We start from the raw sequence: 18,646 nt of genomic DNA on the forward strand, positions 1-18,646 counted from the left end.
ACACAGCAATTAAACCATCCATCACTAACTGAACAGCCATGGAATAATTTGAAGAAATCTGCCACATGCCGCTGACCAATGAAGGACTTTTTTTTAGTCTGCCACTGCAGGTCCCAACAAGCTTCTAGACATCTCAAAATGACAACCAGATATAGGTGGATATTAACAAAGCGTATTCCAGCAGATCTCTCAACAGTTTCTCCCTCCAACCTAAGCCTGCTCAGCATCATAAACTTTAAACAAAATATTTGAGAATGGACACTCCAGTACAGCTAAGTGGACTGTGATAATAAGACCATACAACATAGGGACCCGCAGAGCTACTCAAAGCTTTCTGAAAATCACAATCAGTGCACCTGTCACACTTTTTTATCCACTGCTAAGCACTGTGTTCCTAAACACGATAAACACACTTCGGTGGTCATCGGAAACACTTTGCATGAATGATCAAAACAAAGACAACACACTTCCAACCATATACCCTATGTGGTGCAGCATGCTACCCATCCAGGCAAGCACTTCAGTGACCCACACTGGGGTAATAAGTACTATATAAATGTTACAGCACAATACAACACTTAAGTAGAACGTAACCACCCACAGTTTTTGGTTCTGGCCTGCCACTGAGGTGCAATCCTTCAGTAAAGGGCTGCAGAGGGATTGCGTGTGGTTGAAGATTATCGTAAGAACTGATTTTTTTATGCTACTTCTTCCTGTAGCCTCAAATCTTGCTCCTTGGTACTAAATAATACTGGAGAGTTTTTGCAGGATGGAGGGAGAGTTCATTGCATGAGAATGGGCAACGCAGCTTCGCTGTAGATTCTTGTAGCACAGCAGTCTGGAGATGCTGGCTTGAAAGTCTGGTCATCGTGCATTCTGACTGCAGGGAGATCCAGCAGGATGGCTACGTGAGTTGAACGTTTCCAGCTGAAACATGCAGTTACATTTTAATTTCGGCAAGGCATGCTATCCTTTCCAGGAAAGACCTCTTATTTACGGTACTTAGAGGCAGCAGAAGCGCTTTACGAGGTGCTATACTGAAAACGTTGTTATTATATTGAAGGTTGTCACTATGCCGCTAGTGCAAGTGCCTTATTGAAATGGGCAGGGAAAGAGATCATATCTAGGTAAGAAGTGATAACTGAGTGGGAGAAAAAGAGGGAGTGAGAGCTGGAAGGAGTTGTCTGAGAAGCAGGCAGGCCATTTCAAGTTTCAGTACCTACACAGAATAGATGTCCATAATTTCCAAAGATGTGAAACATTATCCTACATTGAGTGATAATGGAAAGCCTCAAGATCGACTTGGGTAGTTTGGGTGGGAAGACCAAAGGAAAAGACTCCAACAGGCAATGGGAAAGCACACACGGGCTGCAGAGTTGTCTGAGGGTAGGGAGAACAGAGGTCTCCAGGAGGGCTGTGCAGATGTATCTTCATGATGGGCAGAGGCTAACTGGCCTATAGGGGCATTGGGAGGCTCACAACTGGCAGGTGCCTCTGAAAGGCCTTATGTTTGCAGGTTGGTTAAATGGGTCACACATCATCTGCATAAGCAGTTTAGAAGTGAGAAAGCATGTAAAGCATGAAAGAATGTGTCTAGGCTTAGGCCTAACCTAGGGGACTGTATTCAGATCTGTAGGCCACATCTTTAGTGCAGTCTCAAACTCTACATTATGAACTCTTTCACACCGAGACCATGTATCCCTCTTTCATAGACCATGTATCTCTATTTCTGAAAAAAAATAACTACAGTGATCAGTGTCAGCATCTAAGGAAGCTTGTGAAAATGACTTCCTGTTGCTTACATAACGCTAGTGCATTCCTGCTAACACCCCTGTTTGAAGGAGTTTAACTACTGCCAAAAGACCTGATTTTGGCCCTCATTCCAAGGTTGACAAAATACGGAGGGGTGTTTACCACGCTCGCTAAGTACCATAACCCAAAGTTGAGGTACTTAATAGACGTGGTAAATACTTCCTACTACAAGTTTTCAACATAAAAAGAAGCATAATACACAGAATTGTTTCTTAATACACAATATTCTACATTTTGCTGAGCCTTTCTTCTACAATAACTTTCAGCAGGTTTGAACTGCTGCAATATAACAGGGCAAAACTGCGGGAGGGTGATAATTATAACACAGCTTTGAATTCCAATCACTGTTGGCACAGAGATCAGTCCTTAGCCCTGAACTTGTACTGGAGGGTATTGTCTCCCTCAGTTTCTTTTGGCATATCTCCAGCAGCTGTAGAATGCTTTGGCTTGATTACCACCTAATCTTTGTAAGAACCTTGTATCCAGGGTGCTCAGAGTTGATTTCATGTTCCCCCATCTTACTCACCAAGCCATTTGTCGTAGAGTCCTATTTTCCATGAGATAAAATCCAGCTCATTATGATACAGAGAGGGATCAATGCCATTTGTGAGTACTGTTCTGATTGCTTAAGTTGCAGCTTTTTTTTTTCAAATTCTGGGAACGAAAAGTTTACATTCTTTGGAACCCAAACTAGGAAGTTGTCTCTCTTTTCACTCAAGTTCCAGAACCCAAAATCTGAAATGTTTTTCTCCTTTCATGGTCTGGAGCTCACATTCTGACATTCTCTTGTCTTTGAATCCCAAATATTAACACTCTAAAGTTATCTTTCTCCCTCTCTTACTTTGCCCTATCAAGCATAATTTTTGTTCAACCATCTCCCTAAGGAGGCAATTGAAAATCTGTATTTTCCAAACACCTATAACATTCCGAAACTGTAAGGCCCATCATTTTAGAGCTGTGTAGGCAACAGTGTGATGTAAGCACAACCTAGAAGCTTCGCTAACAAAACATGCAATAACACACATAGGCAGACCTCATATAGATTAACGTGCATCTAGAGTACCATGGTGACAAATGCAGACACGTCACCGACGAGAACTGGTTTCATGCCTTAGCCAAAGAAACCCCAAAGAGGAGGCATGTGCTAAACCTTTCCTAAATGGTAGAAGGACACTCATTTCTCGCATCGCATCTCAGGGACATATTGCTTGAAAGGGGGTTTATATCTGAGACTTTACATTTTCATTGGACATTAACTGTCGATGGATTAAAGAGCGTTGAGTCCTATAAGGACACTGCTTGTCCTTCAGATACGGGGGGAGGGATCCTCAAACACACAGGGGCTCTGGAACAATGCTTCATAATTGAAATTGCCTTCGTAGCTTGACTGGCAGCCAATGAAGAGCATTCTGAACCAGCGCCATATGCAGGTGCGTGATATGCGGACAGACTATGCCTGCAGCTGCGTCCTGCTGCATCTGACGCTTGTTAAGGGGAGAGCCACTTATTCTCTCCAACACAAATTGTAGTAGCCAGCTTGGCTGACAGTGAGACCTGGTCTACCAGCTGGAAATATTGGCCTGCAAGGAATTGCTCTAGCTGCAAGAGGAAAACGCCCACGGGTTTATTACTCGAGAAGCTTCCAGCAGGCCTGGAAGTGGCTTTCAGAAGACAAATAACAAAGTGAACTGAGGGTTAGAGATGCATCATTGACCACTTGAGTGCAGTTTGGGATGTGACTGGGAGGTTCGCTCGTCTGCTGGGCATGGGTCAGCGTGTCTCTTAACCAGCCAAAGAATAGCCCAAGGCTCTCTGTATTTCAGTGTTTAATAGTAGCAGTGACAACGCTGAGCCTCACCACCCGTCACACAGTATTGGCTCATTCTTCATTCAAGATCACTCAAAGGCATGTTCAGAAAAAAGAAAGTAAATCATGGCCGGTGCCACACGTTGGCAGTCACGTTCTGCCCTCTCACAACAACATGGGGGGCCGGTGCATCTGCCGCAAATAGCAGGTCTAGTAATGCGATTTAAACGGAGCTGTGATGCAATTAAAATGATGTTAAGAAGTCATAAGGGATCTCCCAAGAGAGTGGTCCTGTCCTATGCATGCAGCAGCAGTGCACTTGTGGGTTAGTGTCTCCAGGCTTGGCTCAGTTTTTCATTCTCCTATATAATGCATAAGTAGATAGCGATTTTCCCTCCTGCAAACAAACGTCAGCTCACAGGTCAGAGACAGTGCCTCTGTGATGTGCACCTCCTTCCCTATTGTGACAGGCACCAACAGTTTGGATCTTACAGCAGAGAAGGTCCCCAGAACTTGGCCGAAGGACCACATTGTTCAATGCTGAGGCATTCTGAAGGGCCAGTGAGGCACTAGCCTGCTCCTGGCGCTACACAGATACCAGCAGAGGGAGTAGGGCAGATGGGGAGAAGAGATGTTAACACCATGCAAGAAAGGTGGGCGATGGGAGATATCAGGTACTTGTTGTGTCCTCTTATAAACACTGGGGTGAGCCTTCACCATCCCTTTTTGTCTCACCAATGACCAAGAAAAAACACCCTTACAGGTGCTGCAAAAATTAAGATTGAAACATAGAGCAAGTCTATGAATAAGTTTTAATTCAGGGTGGTTTAATCACACAGACCTATGGAAACCCTGTTTTCTACATAGTTATTTGTTGTTGCTTCAGTTCCCAGTCGAAGTACTAGACGTTAAGTAAACCCTTCGCTAGACCCTAAAACTCATTCACAAACTGGTGTATTGTGTTTTGTCGTGCCTCGGAAGCACCCCTTTCCTCTCTCCATAGAAATATCCCAAAATGTCCCGGTGATTGCAAGCATCGCAGCCCTCATACAGGGTTGTGTCAGAGGGGTATGACCCTGGAATCAAAGATGAGTAAGGCAGCTACCCTTACTGGCCTCAAAAAACACCTTTCATACCTGGCATCCATTCTAAATTGGAGGGCTTTTTTAGGCTGACCACAATTCTTCACTATGCACTCTGGACAACATGTCGGGCTTGGTTTCTAACACTAGAAGCGCTAGTGCGATTGGCCCAAACTGCATAGATTCCACAACGGAGGTCAAAGTGGACCCCTAATTTGCTTTCTGATCATAGGTTTTTATTTTCTAACACATTACGAGTCCCCCAGAAAGAAGTTAAGGGGTTTTCAGTTGCTTTTCAGAGATAGTTCTATATATTAATGAACGTATCCAGTGTTCTATTCTTGCTTACATCGAGTATGCCTCTTGCTTAATCATGTATGTACTAGCAGTTCAAGAAGAAAGCAAAAAAAAAGACACATTTAATGTCCTTGTCATATCTCTGGATTTGCTCCAAAAACAATATTGAATTATTGTTTAGCCACATGCATCATATCAATTTCCACATCTCATAATTTACTGTCTAGTGCTTCAAGCGTTTTATTTTATATGCAGTCCAAGTCCTCAAGATAGTATCGAGGCCCTCTGGCTGTTTGTTTAGCGAGACACAAAACTAGGATATCATTACGCACTTCTCTCACTCTTGCGCCATGTGCAGGATCCCAAGTTGATCGCTGGAACCGGAGACTCCCTGACCCATGGCTAGGTCCAGAACATCTGGAGGCCACGTCATAGCCAGAGCACGCCATTCCTGGGGGGTCGCAACTGTCAGGTCGCCAAAAGGAGGAAGAAACATGACAACAGCGATGTTTGAAGTTATGAGGATGAACCTCTGTAAAAGTCAATAGGTTGTGAGAGCCAGAGCATTATATTCAATAATACGTCCGGAGATATCTCAATGGGCCACAAACTCTAAAGGATGATTTGCACTAGGCAACTCATGGATGTCTACTCTATCACTTCCACTTCTAACTACAAATGGCTGCCCTTCAAAGCCAGTCCAACTTCCATCACTCGACTTTTATAAGCCTTGTTTGCTGGGGTGGGCTAAGTTATCTCCTTCAGGACCCAAATTCTCATAAACACCACCAGGGGTGCACGTTCCATCCAAGATGATGAAAAGGTAGTTCTTCTTATATGTGGATTGACTTTACACCATCCCAGCTGGTCTTTCAGTGTCATCGGCTTGCTGGATTAATCTCGAGTCTTCTACCAGCTGGTGCACCTCCACACGCATTGTCAGATGCCGTCTAATTGAGGACAGTGTGTTATAAATATTTTCCCTAGGTCATCAGGACTACCATCCCCTTCTCTCAATTCAACCAAACATGGACTGGCCAGTTGAAACCAGTTTGAACGCGCTGATTATCTGATTTGATAAAAACATGAAACCTTGGATTATTTTTAGGTCCTGCTACTAGACACACATGCGTGGTCTGTTTGCGAGACATATTGTTAGCTTACAGTGGGCTTAGAGCCCATCCATTGCTTGCCATTGGTTGGCTTTATTGTACTCTCGTTTGCTTACTTGTTATTTGATAGCATGCCCTGGCTTTAGTACCTCTTTAAGCGTTTGTCCCGCCACTGGAGCATGGACGCATTATTTGTGTCCTTCCAGTGCTCACTTTTCAGGCATTACTTTTTTTGCCATTAAGCATTCCATGATAGTGAACATGTTTTTCAGCTGTCTCCCTCATGTGGTTCTCTCCCCAATCCATAATCAATGTTGATCTCTCGCGTCAGTGTGCTGCTCTTCTCTACCCGCGTGCTCTTTCGTTTCATTGTGGCCTTCTCTCCCCTGCCAGTTCTCTGTGTTCATCTCTCTTGCCCTTGTGCTGCTCACCCCCTCTGTCAAGCTTTCCCCAGCCACCTTCCCTTCCCGTTGCTTTTTCTCTCTATCTGCCCTCCCCTCCATTGCTTGTCCCCCTCCCTCCATGTTGATTCTGTCCCCTACTTCCTCTTCTCAAATTTTTTTTTTTTAAACTGTGTTTCTGCGGTTGGCCTTGCCAATAGATCGCACGAGCGAGCTCTGTTGTCCTTGCCAATGCTTTTAGAACTTATTGTAAATGGCAAGACTACTGAAAACCATGAGTAGCACATAATATAAATGATCAAGGCATTTTGAAGAAGGAGGGGAGTAGAGGTCTCAGAAGCCACTGCTATAATGATCCGGAGCCTTCAGTGACAGAATCCTGTAAGGAAAACCAGAGGTGAACAGGACAGGGTGACAGACACATAGGGTGACCAAGCGTCCCGGATTTCCCTGGACAGTCCCGTTTTTTAGAGGATTGTCCCAGTGTCCCGACGCTTCTCTTAATTTGAAGTAAATGTCCTGGTTTTTGGGACAAAGGTCAGATCATTAAATAAATGTCCCGGTTTTTGGGACTAAGGTCAAATCATCTAGGGAAGCATAAATTAAAGACCCCTACAAAGTATGAAACAATTAAAGTAATTTATCTGTTATTGTCAGGCAACACAGTCTCTTGTCTGCTCCCAGCAGACAGAGGGAGTGGGGAGCAGAGAGAGGTGGGTGGGGATGGGTTGGGGGTGCAGGGTGGGAGGTCAAGCCATAGCTAATTTTATATAAGTAGTCTTGTGAATGTGTGTGTACAGGGAGTGCAGAATTATTAGGCAAATTAGTATTTTGACCACATCATCCTCTTTATGCATGTTGTCTCACTCCAAGCTGTATAGGCTCGAAAGCCTACTACCAATTAAGCATATTAGGTGATGTGCATCTCTGTAATGAGAAGGGGTGTGGTCTAATGACATCAACACCCTATATCAGGTGTGCATAATTATTAGGCAACTTCCTTTCCTTTGGCAAAATGGGTCAAAAGAAGGACTTGACAGGCTCAGAAAAGTCAAAAATAGTGAGATATCTTGCAGAGGGATGCAGCACTCTTAAAATTGCAAAGCTTCTGAAGCGTGATCATCGAACAATCAAGCGTTTCATTCAAAATAGTCAACAGGGTCGCAAGAAGCGTGTGGAAAAACCAAGGCGCAAAATAACTGCCCATGAACTGAGAAAAGTCAAGCGTGCAGCTGCCACGATGCCACTTGCCACCAGTTTGGCCATATTTCAGAGCTGCAACATCACTGGAGTGCCCAAAAGCACAAGGTGTGCAATACTCAGAGACATGGCCAAGGTAAGAAAGGCTGAAAGACGACCACCACTGAACAAGACACACAAGCTGAAACGTCAAGACTGGGCCAAGAAATATCTCAAGACTGATTTTTCTAAGGTTTTATGGACTGATGAAATGAGAGTGACTCTTGATGGGCCAGATGGATGGGCCCGTGGCTGGATTGGTAAAGGGCAGAGAGCTCCAGTCCGACTCAGACGCCAGCAAGGTGGAGGTGGAGTACTGGTTTGGGCTGGTATCATCAAAGATGAGCTTGTGGGGCCTTTTCGGGTTGAGGATGGAGTCAAGCTCAACTCCCAGTCCTACTGCCAGTTCCTGGAAGACACCTTCTTCAAGCAGTGGTACAGGAAGAGGTCTGCATCCTTCAAGAAAAACATGATTTTCATGCAGGACAATGCTCCATCACACGCGTCCAAGTACTCCACAGCGTGGCTGGCAAGAAAGGGTATAAAAGAAGGAAATCTAATGACATGGCCTCCTTGTTCACCTGATCTGAACCCCATTGAGAACCTGTGGTCCATCATCAAATGTGAGATGTACAAGGAGGGAAAACAGTACACCTCTCTGAACAGTGTCTGGGAGGCTGTGGTTGCTGCTGCACGCAATGTTGATGGTGAACAGATCAAAACACTGACAGAATCCATGGATGGCAGGCTTTTGAGTGTCCTTGCAAAGAAAGGTGGCTATATTGGTCACTGATTTGTTTTTGTTTTATTTTTGAATGTCAGAAATGTATATTTGTGAATGTTGAGATGTTATATTGGTTTCACTGGTAATAATAAATAATTGAAATGGGTATATATTTGTTTTTTGTTAAGTTGCCTAATAATTATGCACACCTGATATAGGGTGTTGATGTCATTAGACCACACCCCTTCTCATTACAGAGATGCACATCACCTAATATGCTTAATTGGTAGTAGGCTTTCGAGCCTATACAGCTTGGAGTAAGACAACATGCATAAAGAGGATGATGTGGTCAAAATACTAATTTGCCTAATAATTCTGCACTCCCTGTATATATATATATATATATATATATATATATATATATATATACATACACACACATGCACACACACGCGCACACACAAAGATACGACAAAAAATGGGACAGGCCAAATATAAAAGTGAGAGTAAACTCTTTAGTCCTTCTTTTATGTCTGGCCTGTCCCTGTTTTTGCTCAAAATCTGGTCACCCTACAGACAGAGGCCGTCTCCTTCACTCTGTTTCAAACAATGCTCTGGACTACAAACATCATTAAGGCAAGAGAGGTATGCTCTTTGTGCACGCAGCGTGTTCAGTTACGAAGCATAGCCGTTGTAAACCAATGCTTGAGGTGGTGGATTGGTAATTTTTGCCATCACCGTCACTAATCACTATTCACGGTTTAGCATGGCGTCAGTGTAACAGACGTGTGCCTGTGATGTCAGTCTTCCTCGGTGTCATTTTAAGGATGTTGGGTGCCCCGGACAAGAAATATTTTGGGGGCCGTGTTCAGAGTAACTTTGATTTTTATTGACCATTTTTGTAACTTTAAACCCCTATATTCCCTAACAGAATTGAATTACACATTAAGGGTTAATATACAAATATACACAGAAAATAACTATAGAGAAAGTTCACGTTGCCTGGGGCCACCTAGGGGCCCCGGGCAATAGCCCAATTTGCCCATGCCTCTGACCTTCCAGGCTGTGCTCTGAGGTCTCCAATGCCAGAGACCTTTACTGCAGAGCTGAACACTATGTTCCACTATGGGCGTTTCCTGCTCTGACCACTTCTGCTGGAGTGAAGTTCAGACCAGTCAGCACTGCCACAGGTATTACAGGGCCTCTGGAATTATGCAAATGTGCTGCCGCGTCGTTTTTCTCATAATTATGATTTTGCTGCTTTTACCATAGAATCCATCATCTGCGCATTATCTGCAGATTTTAGCAAAAAAAAAAAAATTGTTTTTAACTCAAAAGTTATTACAACGCAGCAACATATGTTGCTGCGCAGTGGAAGGCCCTCTGCAAAGCTTAACTGGTCACCTTTCTGTTGCTTATTACTATAGATGGGTGTTAAACCGGTACCAATAGGGTGCAACCAATGTCCAGGCAGCGTTAGCAAGTGTAAAAATGACAAAGCTGCATAATTTGCCTTTTCCCACTGCACAATTTGCTCAACCCTACTGCATAATGTGGCCCTCCCCTGCTGCAAAGAGTGGCTCTTGCCTCACACAGGTACTGTGCGGCTGGGAGAGTGCTTTTGCTAGCACAACAGTGCCTTTCATCTCTCCATAGTCCCTCTCTGACATACATCTCATGTGTTTAAAGCACCAGTCACAGTTCACTCAGCTCGCATGGTACACGTTCTTTGCAGCAGGCACATTATCCCTCTGTGCTACTGGCTCAGAGCACCATAGCTCGCTCTTCCATGGCTCCTTGTAGGTTTGTGAATTGAGCTGTATGCATGTTTGAAATAAGCTAGGCCTCGCAGACAAATCTGGCTTGGAGATTCAGTATGCCCGATCCAGCATAAAATAATGTAGTGGGGGGGACTGGGGGCTCCGAACTAGGATTCCAAAGTTTCTTTGGAATTATGCATAGCTTAAACCTCTTTTTTATTGACTTTCCCCAACATGAAAAGGAACATACAGGCGACGACATCCTTCTTGGAATGCACAAATAGCTGCAAGTAATACAGACGTGCATACAGTCTCCCTATCCCAGCTTTACGTTGCTCTGCACCATTTCAACATTTTTAAACTCAGTCAGGTTACCTTCATTCCCCTTCTTGATGTGCCCCGTGTAACACGACTCAGACCGTGTCACTGTGTACACTTGTTCAGCTTCCAATACCAGGTGGCCCTCAAAATATCCTCCGTGGCTTCACCGATAACAATTAGTAAAGGCCAAGTTGTGGTCGCTCTCCTCTCCCACCTGAAGGGCGTAGCACTGCGGTGAAACTACTCATTTCTGATAGACCACATCGGACCGGGTCGACTCGCCATAGGCCCACTACTCTCCCCACGCTGGCTCCGCTTCCTGTCCCCTCAGGGAGGCCTGCGCCCCTTGGAAAGCGCTTACACCACCGCATGGATGTCGTTTTGGGGGTCGCTTGCCCTTTGCTACCTCTAGCACTGCCTTTCCGACCCATGGCCTCAGAGTCGGCAAATTCAGTGCCAGGAACCCAGGGGCAGCTCATCCTTATGGATGTCAGTTGGGGCTTCACTCTTTGTTTTCTGTCAATTTTTTAATCACAATTAATAGTGATTAATAATGTACTATTCACTACTGGTGTAGTAAGAAAGGAGTACAGTTGGCTGGAATATCCCCTTCCATGCCAGATGAGGTAAGTAAAAAATGCTTTTAAACGTAGTTGTGTGCATGATTGCGGGCGAGAGTATGTTTATTTGAGAAAGAGAGTATATGTAAGTGTGAATTTGTGTGTTTGTATGTGTGTGAGTGAAAGTGGAGGTCAAAGGGTGTGATGTCACTTCTGCTACCCCTGGCATTTCGGTGAATTGACGTCCATGATTGCAGCCCATGTTATTAAATCGTCCGAATGCTTAACGTCTCACCTAACCCTTTTCACATGAACTTAAAGGTTATGGGTATTATTATAAGTGCTTATAGACAACAGTTTAGATTTGTACAGCAACAAGACAGCCATATTGGGATGCAGGTCCCGCTTCCTGTACATCTCCCAGAATCTGTCCAACCTGAAAGCCATTGACAGCTTGTGTACAGAATAGAATGGTGCTTCAAAGCAACCATAACATAAAACCTGTGTGTGAGACCTACCTCGCTTTCACAGCCATAGACTGAACTCTCCCTGAGGCTGCTAGCACATCATGTCAGAGCAGCCACCTGAGAGCCAGCTCCCACAGCATGAAGAGAATGGCCAGCATTCCTCCAAATGCTGCATACTATCTTGACATACATTCCTTAACAGCCACTATGGAGCTAGCAGTCTGATAGTATGGCAGTTATAGATTTCACGTGTGAATATACGTTTTAGTATGCTTTAGGTTCTCCACGAGGCGCCATAGTCGCCCATTTGTGTCTCATGATGTAATCTGGTTTTAATTCCACACTAAATTCTGCTAATGTTAATGGAATTTCATGTGATATGATTTCGTGTGATAAGGAGGCCTACAAGCACTTGATGTAATTTCTAGTTACAGCGGCATCCTTCTAATTAGTTGCTATGGAAACTGAAAAATCATCCCTTTTTCAGAAACAATGTTGGCAAATTTAGAAATGTAAAAAAAATAGTGATTTTTCTATTTTTCTTTTAACAAGCCTGTTAATTATGTTTACTATATAGTGAACATGATACTCTAGAATTTAACACACAAAAGCATTTTTTTTATTTACCTACTAGAAAGTACATGCGCTGTCTTGTGCAAGACATTTTTTTTACCTTACAGTAGTCTTGGAATCCGTCCACTGCTTACCATAACTTAGCTTTGTTACTGTTAATTGAGTGCTTCTTATTTGTTACCTTATGTGAGCTTTAATTCCTCTTCTTCTTTTTGTCCCTCCCCTGGAGCATAGATGCATTACTTGTGCCCATCCACTGCTTGCTTTTCAAGCACTACTTCTTTCTTTTTGTTTAATCTTTCCAAGAGAGTGCACGCTGTTTCCAGCCTTCCAGTTTGTGTACTTCTCTTCCCAGTTCCGCGCTCCATTTTGCTGTCTGTTGCCCATGTGCTTCTCATCTGCTTCCCTCCGTGATATGTTTATCCTGGTCTACTTCTCCCCCCAGCTCCACATTGCTCTTGCCAGTTTGCTTCCCTTCACCCCTGCGCCCTCCATGTTGCTTCCCTCCAAGTTCACTTTTAGTGTTGCTTTCCCACACCTTGTGTCACTTTTGACCCCTAGGTTGCTTTCACTCATGTTGCACCACATGTTGCTTCACCCAGTCCCTTTAAAAGAAAAAAAACGCTTTCACACATTTTTTTCTATTTATTTGCTGATCAACTTTGATCAGCAAATAAAAAGGAAATACAAAAAGGGGCCACATCTTGGTGACATGGCCATAGGCTTTTTCCCCTTTATTTAGCCATGCTAAAAAGCATGGCTAAAAACCATTGACACACCCAATGCGTCCCAAAGGAGAGATCTATCGGCTTTGCCAATGCTTGTTACTACATCGGACTGTGAAAACCTCTATAATGGGTTTTGGATTTCTCTAATTATTCATTATCACAACCTTCGTGCTACAAAGTGGCTAGCTTTCACAAGGCAGAGCATAAAGCAATTAAAAAACACACGAGGAACATAAAACTCACTGAATGAGAAGCTCATAGCTGTGTTGGCCACTTGCTTCAGTCTTGTGTCCTCACTCAGGGCCAGCTTTAGCGGTGGTAGCGCCCAGTGGGAAAGTCTTTTTTGGCGCCCCTCCAATGACCTCCTTCTCCATAAATTCCCACACACCACTCTTCAACAGTGCCCTCCCTTCTATGACACACATTTCTTTTTTTTTTTTAAAGCGCTACTCATAGTTCTTAGTTCTGCGATCTACATGGTACACATTCTTTGCAGCAGGCACATCATCCCTCTGTGCTACTTTATGATGAGTGAAAACTGCCACTAGACAAAATTCCAATCTCTCACCAGCAATAACATTTATCACCAGTGAACTTTACATTTTTATTGTTGCCTGAAACTGTTGGACGCACGAGGAAATTCACTTACTTTTAAACCCATATTATTTTTAAACACAGCGCCTCCTCACCAACGTCAGCGCCAATGTGCGGCTGCACCAGTCGCACTGCCCTATCCCCACTCACTCCATTAATACAAAAACAAAAACAAAATATGGGTGCTGCACTCACTTGATTTGGGGCATTTTGTCAGGGGTACAAGGCAGGTCAAAAGATTTAAAGTAAGAGTTTGTCTCCAAAGTTTGTCTTTTTGACACATGCGTCCACTGGGTGTCGAGCGAAGGGGAACAAAGGGGTCAGAGCTCGGATTTTTGCTTTAAATGGAAGCATCTATGACATGTTTTTCACAGACAGAGAGATACAGAGATAGTCATCTGCGGGCCAACTCCCTTTAGCTTTCCGTCAGATAAATGATGCTTGGATCGAAGCGTTTCATTGGGTACCTTTAAAACATTACTACAAAAAAAACGCTAGATTTCCCCAATGCATTCTCTTTCCCTGGTAAAATGATGTCCCGAAACAGACCGTGGTACATGGGCTTGTTGATAAATAAGAAGCCTTACCTCTGAAAGACCTGTCGGCTGGGGCAGTGTGAGCTGCCCACGTGTCATACTGACTCTGCCCCAGACCGATGGGGATTTCAGTGTACTGGTGACATCGCTAAACTCCTCTCCAGTGAGCACTGAAGTGCCTCCGGACCACCCCTCTCCCCGGAACCTCGGTCCCCAGGTGTCAGCCTCAAGAGCCGTTCCTCAGGAGGTGCTGTTAAGGGCCCTGACAGTGCTGCCAGCTCTCCAGGCCGCCGTGCCAAGTCTTGGCACCTGATACCCTGACGGCTGTCAAGGCCCGGCAGGCTTGGGTTGCCTTATAATTGCCGGCAATTTTTGCACGAGGAGAGCGGATAATCGTTCCGTACATTTCTGGCACCGGATTGCGCCCCAGATTTCAGGGTCATTTCGCTTGAGTCCAAATGAGCTACTTGTGGGTCACGTGACAGCGGAAATGTCAGCTACGTTAATAACCACCTAGCGTCACGGCTGCCGCGGGCCTGTGCGGGGGCGCTGCTCTTCTACGTGCCACCGTGAGCGGTGCCAAACTTCTAGCCCCAGTCGAGCGCCTTCGAGCGCGCAATACCGGGCAGGATAAGATGATGTTTCATTTTTAGCTAGGGTGACCACCTGTCCGTTGCCGTCCGTGAAATGAGCTTGTAACCCGTCTTTGGTCCGTGACGTCGCTAGTGTTTGCGCATTTAACCCTTACATTTTCCTGTTGCTTCACTGTGACTGTCCCCGCTATTAAGAAAGATTTTTTTTTTGGAGATGTGGGTCGGACAGCGCTATTATTAGCAAGCCACGCATTCTCAATGATTCTATTCAGGGAGGTGAAAATTGGCATTTCTCTGCGCGCCCTCAGCCTTTTACCAGTGACTGAGGTGGGAAAAGTAATAGCACACATGGCCATTATGGCATCCCTGAATGATACTGGCCTTATAGCCAAGGTAGGACCTGGATATAATATAAGCCCGGGTACCAACACAAAAGTAGCCCCCATTAATGGATTATATAGCTAAAAAAGTGGCCCCGTTTTTCAAAATGGGGAAGTTTTGTTGTAAAGACACACTGAATGTATTATCCAAGTTATGGAAGATTTCATGGATTTAAGCTTGCAGCAGACAATGTTTGTTTTAATATCAGGGAAATCAACAGTAAAATACGGCCCAGCTGACCATAAAGCAGGCCTAAAAATAGCCCAAAACTGGCCCACATATTGACCTATCAGACCAGCCCATTAGGCATCGCCTGATTGCCAGATACGCCAGAGTGACCCAACCTGCATAGGGCATGGCAGACCTCGCCAGTGCATTTCTTTTTTCCGTATAAAGTTAACCAAAGTCTCAGCAAGACATGGATGCAAACATTAGGGAGAACTAGACAGAGGATGAGAAAAGAGCACAAAACCCACAAGTGTCAAAACATGTGTCATACTGAACTTATTTGAGGAGGGATTTGATTTATGATTTTTGAAAGTAAGTGATATAATGTGGGACTGCTAATGCAGTTTGGGGAACTGCACACGGAGACTGTATGTGCCCAGTATTTTTCTCAACTAGAACCGGTAAACCTACACTTCTCCCAGCAAGGATAGATTGGAGGCCAGAATCACCCCACGTAAAAAGATACAAACCAGCACCACACTGCAGGAGGCGATGACTGGAATGGGGCCATTGTGGCATGGTTGGGTTATGGCAGCTTATCCTAAACTGAAAGTAGTCCCTTGTCTACAGGCCGCAGGAGAAATGCCAGAGTGGAATAACACTGCTATCTATTATAAAAACCAAAGAACTTAAAACTATTTTTGGCTTGTACTTTGTTGGCCGTTTGTTTACTTATGTTTATATCACAAAAAGCTAAAAAAACAGGCAGTCCATATACCAACAGTATGCCCGTCTCAGCAGTTCAGTGAAGCAAAAATTGCAAGGCCCTTCCTAGGGGAAATCATTGTTTAAATGACCGAGGGGTGCCGCCTGCCAATGTCTGTAGCCATTATCTTTAAAGGATGGGTAATGGCCTGCTGCTAGTGTCTAGAGTACTGGGGAGTAAGTGAAACCATGCATCCCGAGGAAGTATCTGTTCTTCCCACGCTCACTACAGTGGCTTTTTTTTGTTGTTTTTTTTGTTTTTTATAAAGAAGGGGTGTTTGTTATTCACCTGCATCTCAGACATGCTGCAATACACATGCGAGCCCCAACAGATTGTTCCTTTTCTATCAGGCATGATATTGTACATAAACAGGAAATGTAGGTCTCAACAGCCTGTCATGCACATGCATACTACTACATATACATGAACTCCAGATACGAAGAGCCCGTCCCTCTTGGCATGCTACTTTAAACAGCTGCAAAGATCCGAGCCTGTCCATGTCAGGGATGTTGGTACATGAACATGGGATCCAAACTGCAAGAGTCTGTTCCACTCAGCATACTACTGCATATATACAGAAGTCAGATGTGACTAGTTTGTCCCTTTAAGGCATGTTACTATATGTACACAGGGAGTCCAGCCCCAATAATCTGTTAGTATAAAACAATCAACTGTACAGATACAAGGAACCTAATGTCCTCTCAGGCATGTTATGATATATATATATATATATATATATAAATATATATATATATAAAAATATATATATATATATGTATGTATACACACACACACACACATATATATATGTACACACACCTCTCTCCCTCTCTCTCTCTCTCTCTCTCTCTCTCTCTCTCTATATATATATATATATATATATATATATATATATACATACACACACACACACACACACACACACACACACACACCTCCATATATATATTATACATGCAGATGCGCAGAGTGTAATGTGCAATTACTTACCATTATTGAGTGTAGGGAGGGACCATGAATCACGAGACGCCAAACCTAGACTGAGACATGATACCCCTCTACTCCCTCAACGGTAATAAACAAAAATTATACTTTGCACATCTACACATATAGTTTATGTCATGGTGTTTTTTATGTGTATGTCTTTTAACACGTATTAAATCGAAATCCGAATGCAAGGGGCTAATTTCTGCAGCAAGGTAAAATCACTCTCAAGCTATATAAATATTTGGAGCACCGTTTCTTTGTGTAAGATAATTGTTATATATCCAATCTGTGAGGCAGTAAAATAGTTTTCTGGCCCTTTTGCTGTACTGTGGTAATAAGCAGGAAGTTGACCTCAGTACACATTTATTTTCACTACCATGTCATGAAGACTCATAGATGGGTTCCAACAGTCTATTCCTCATACAGATAGGCATAATGTACTGTACTCTTCACACACCTGGGTGTGTGAACACACACACATATTTATATGTGTGTGTGTGTGTAAATATAATGTACACAGTGGCTGTAGTTATAGTTAGGTCAAAGCTTCCACAGGAAGAGCATTATTTGTTTTATTTTGTTTTGCCTGGACACAGGTATTTAAGTGGTCATTCCCAAAACGATTACACTTCACACTAAGGCAGAGTACCGCTCCCATTAGTCAGGCATCGAGCCCTAATGACACCGACAAAAGCCTTCAGAGGCCACCAAGCCTCCATCCAAGCTCGTAGGGGGAAATCCACATTTTTACCCTACCTCGATGACTGGCTGATCAAGAGCAGGCCGCATTGCCTCTCACACATACACAAGCAGCGGCGTCCTTTCTAAGCAGAGTACAAACAGTTGCTTAAAAGGTTTGTACCATTTTCTATATACATGCATATATACACTGAAAAAAACGAGAGGTTTAAGTGACATTATAGTTCGATCTTGTATTAATATAAAAACTAGTTTAGTTTAAAAACTAAAAAACTTCTGAAATTCAACAGCTTACTGAGGTAACTCTAACTTTCGGCACCGCCATGCACCACTTATGACCTCACATGTTACAACACTCATGACATATTGATTGACATCATTAGTGACATTACGGACTGTTTTTTCTGTATCACTTCACAAAATTCATATTGGAAATTGCACAGGGAAAATGTGTTTTGTGATCATACCCTCACCTCTCCCCCTTTTTTTGGTCCCCTGCTTGACAGATCACACCAAGACTTTCCAGGAAGGGGAAGAGTTGGATATACTTAAAAAAAAAGTTTTGTGAAGATTTGACAAACAACGCAAAAATATTAACGGAACAAACAATTCTCTTCCTATGGAAACTATGACATAACTAACCACACAGATATATATACACACCCGGTGGGCAGGGGGACACTTTTGGGGGTGGGTGGATGGGCGTGTGCGTGTGTGTTTAATTCTCAAGCTCCCCGTGATTCCATATTCCTTCTTGTACATTCATCATTGGATTTTAAATTTTGCTTTGTAATAGAAGCAAACCATGGCACATGGTTTCTCCCACTGCCCTATAGTGATGCCTGTGGCTTCGTGGAAAATGCCACGAGTGATGATACTTCTTTATCCTACCTGTCAGGGAGGCTTACATCATACCACTGGTTGGAACTCTCATCTTGGGACACGAGTGATGTTGTTGTTTGGGTTTTCCTATTTAGGGCCATATATGATAAACGTCACAACAGTATATCCTAATAACACATGGTATCATAAGGAAACA

The 18,646-nt window shown here is 43.7% G+C and overlaps 1 protein-coding gene across 6 annotated transcripts in view; it reads left to right on the plus strand.

The window, feature by feature from the left end:
- Nucleotides 1-18,646, plus strand: part of NTN1 (netrin 1) — a 424,193-nt gene that overhangs the window by 398,890 nt on the left and 6,657 nt on the right. The gene's annotated exons all lie outside the window — the stretch shown is intronic.

Source organism: Pleurodeles waltl, chromosome 7 (genome assembly GCF_031143425.1).
Source record: "Pleurodeles waltl isolate 20211129_DDA chromosome 7, aPleWal1.hap1.20221129, whole genome shotgun sequence".
Taxonomy (NCBI): Eukaryota; Metazoa; Chordata; class Amphibia; order Caudata; family Salamandridae; genus Pleurodeles; species Pleurodeles waltl.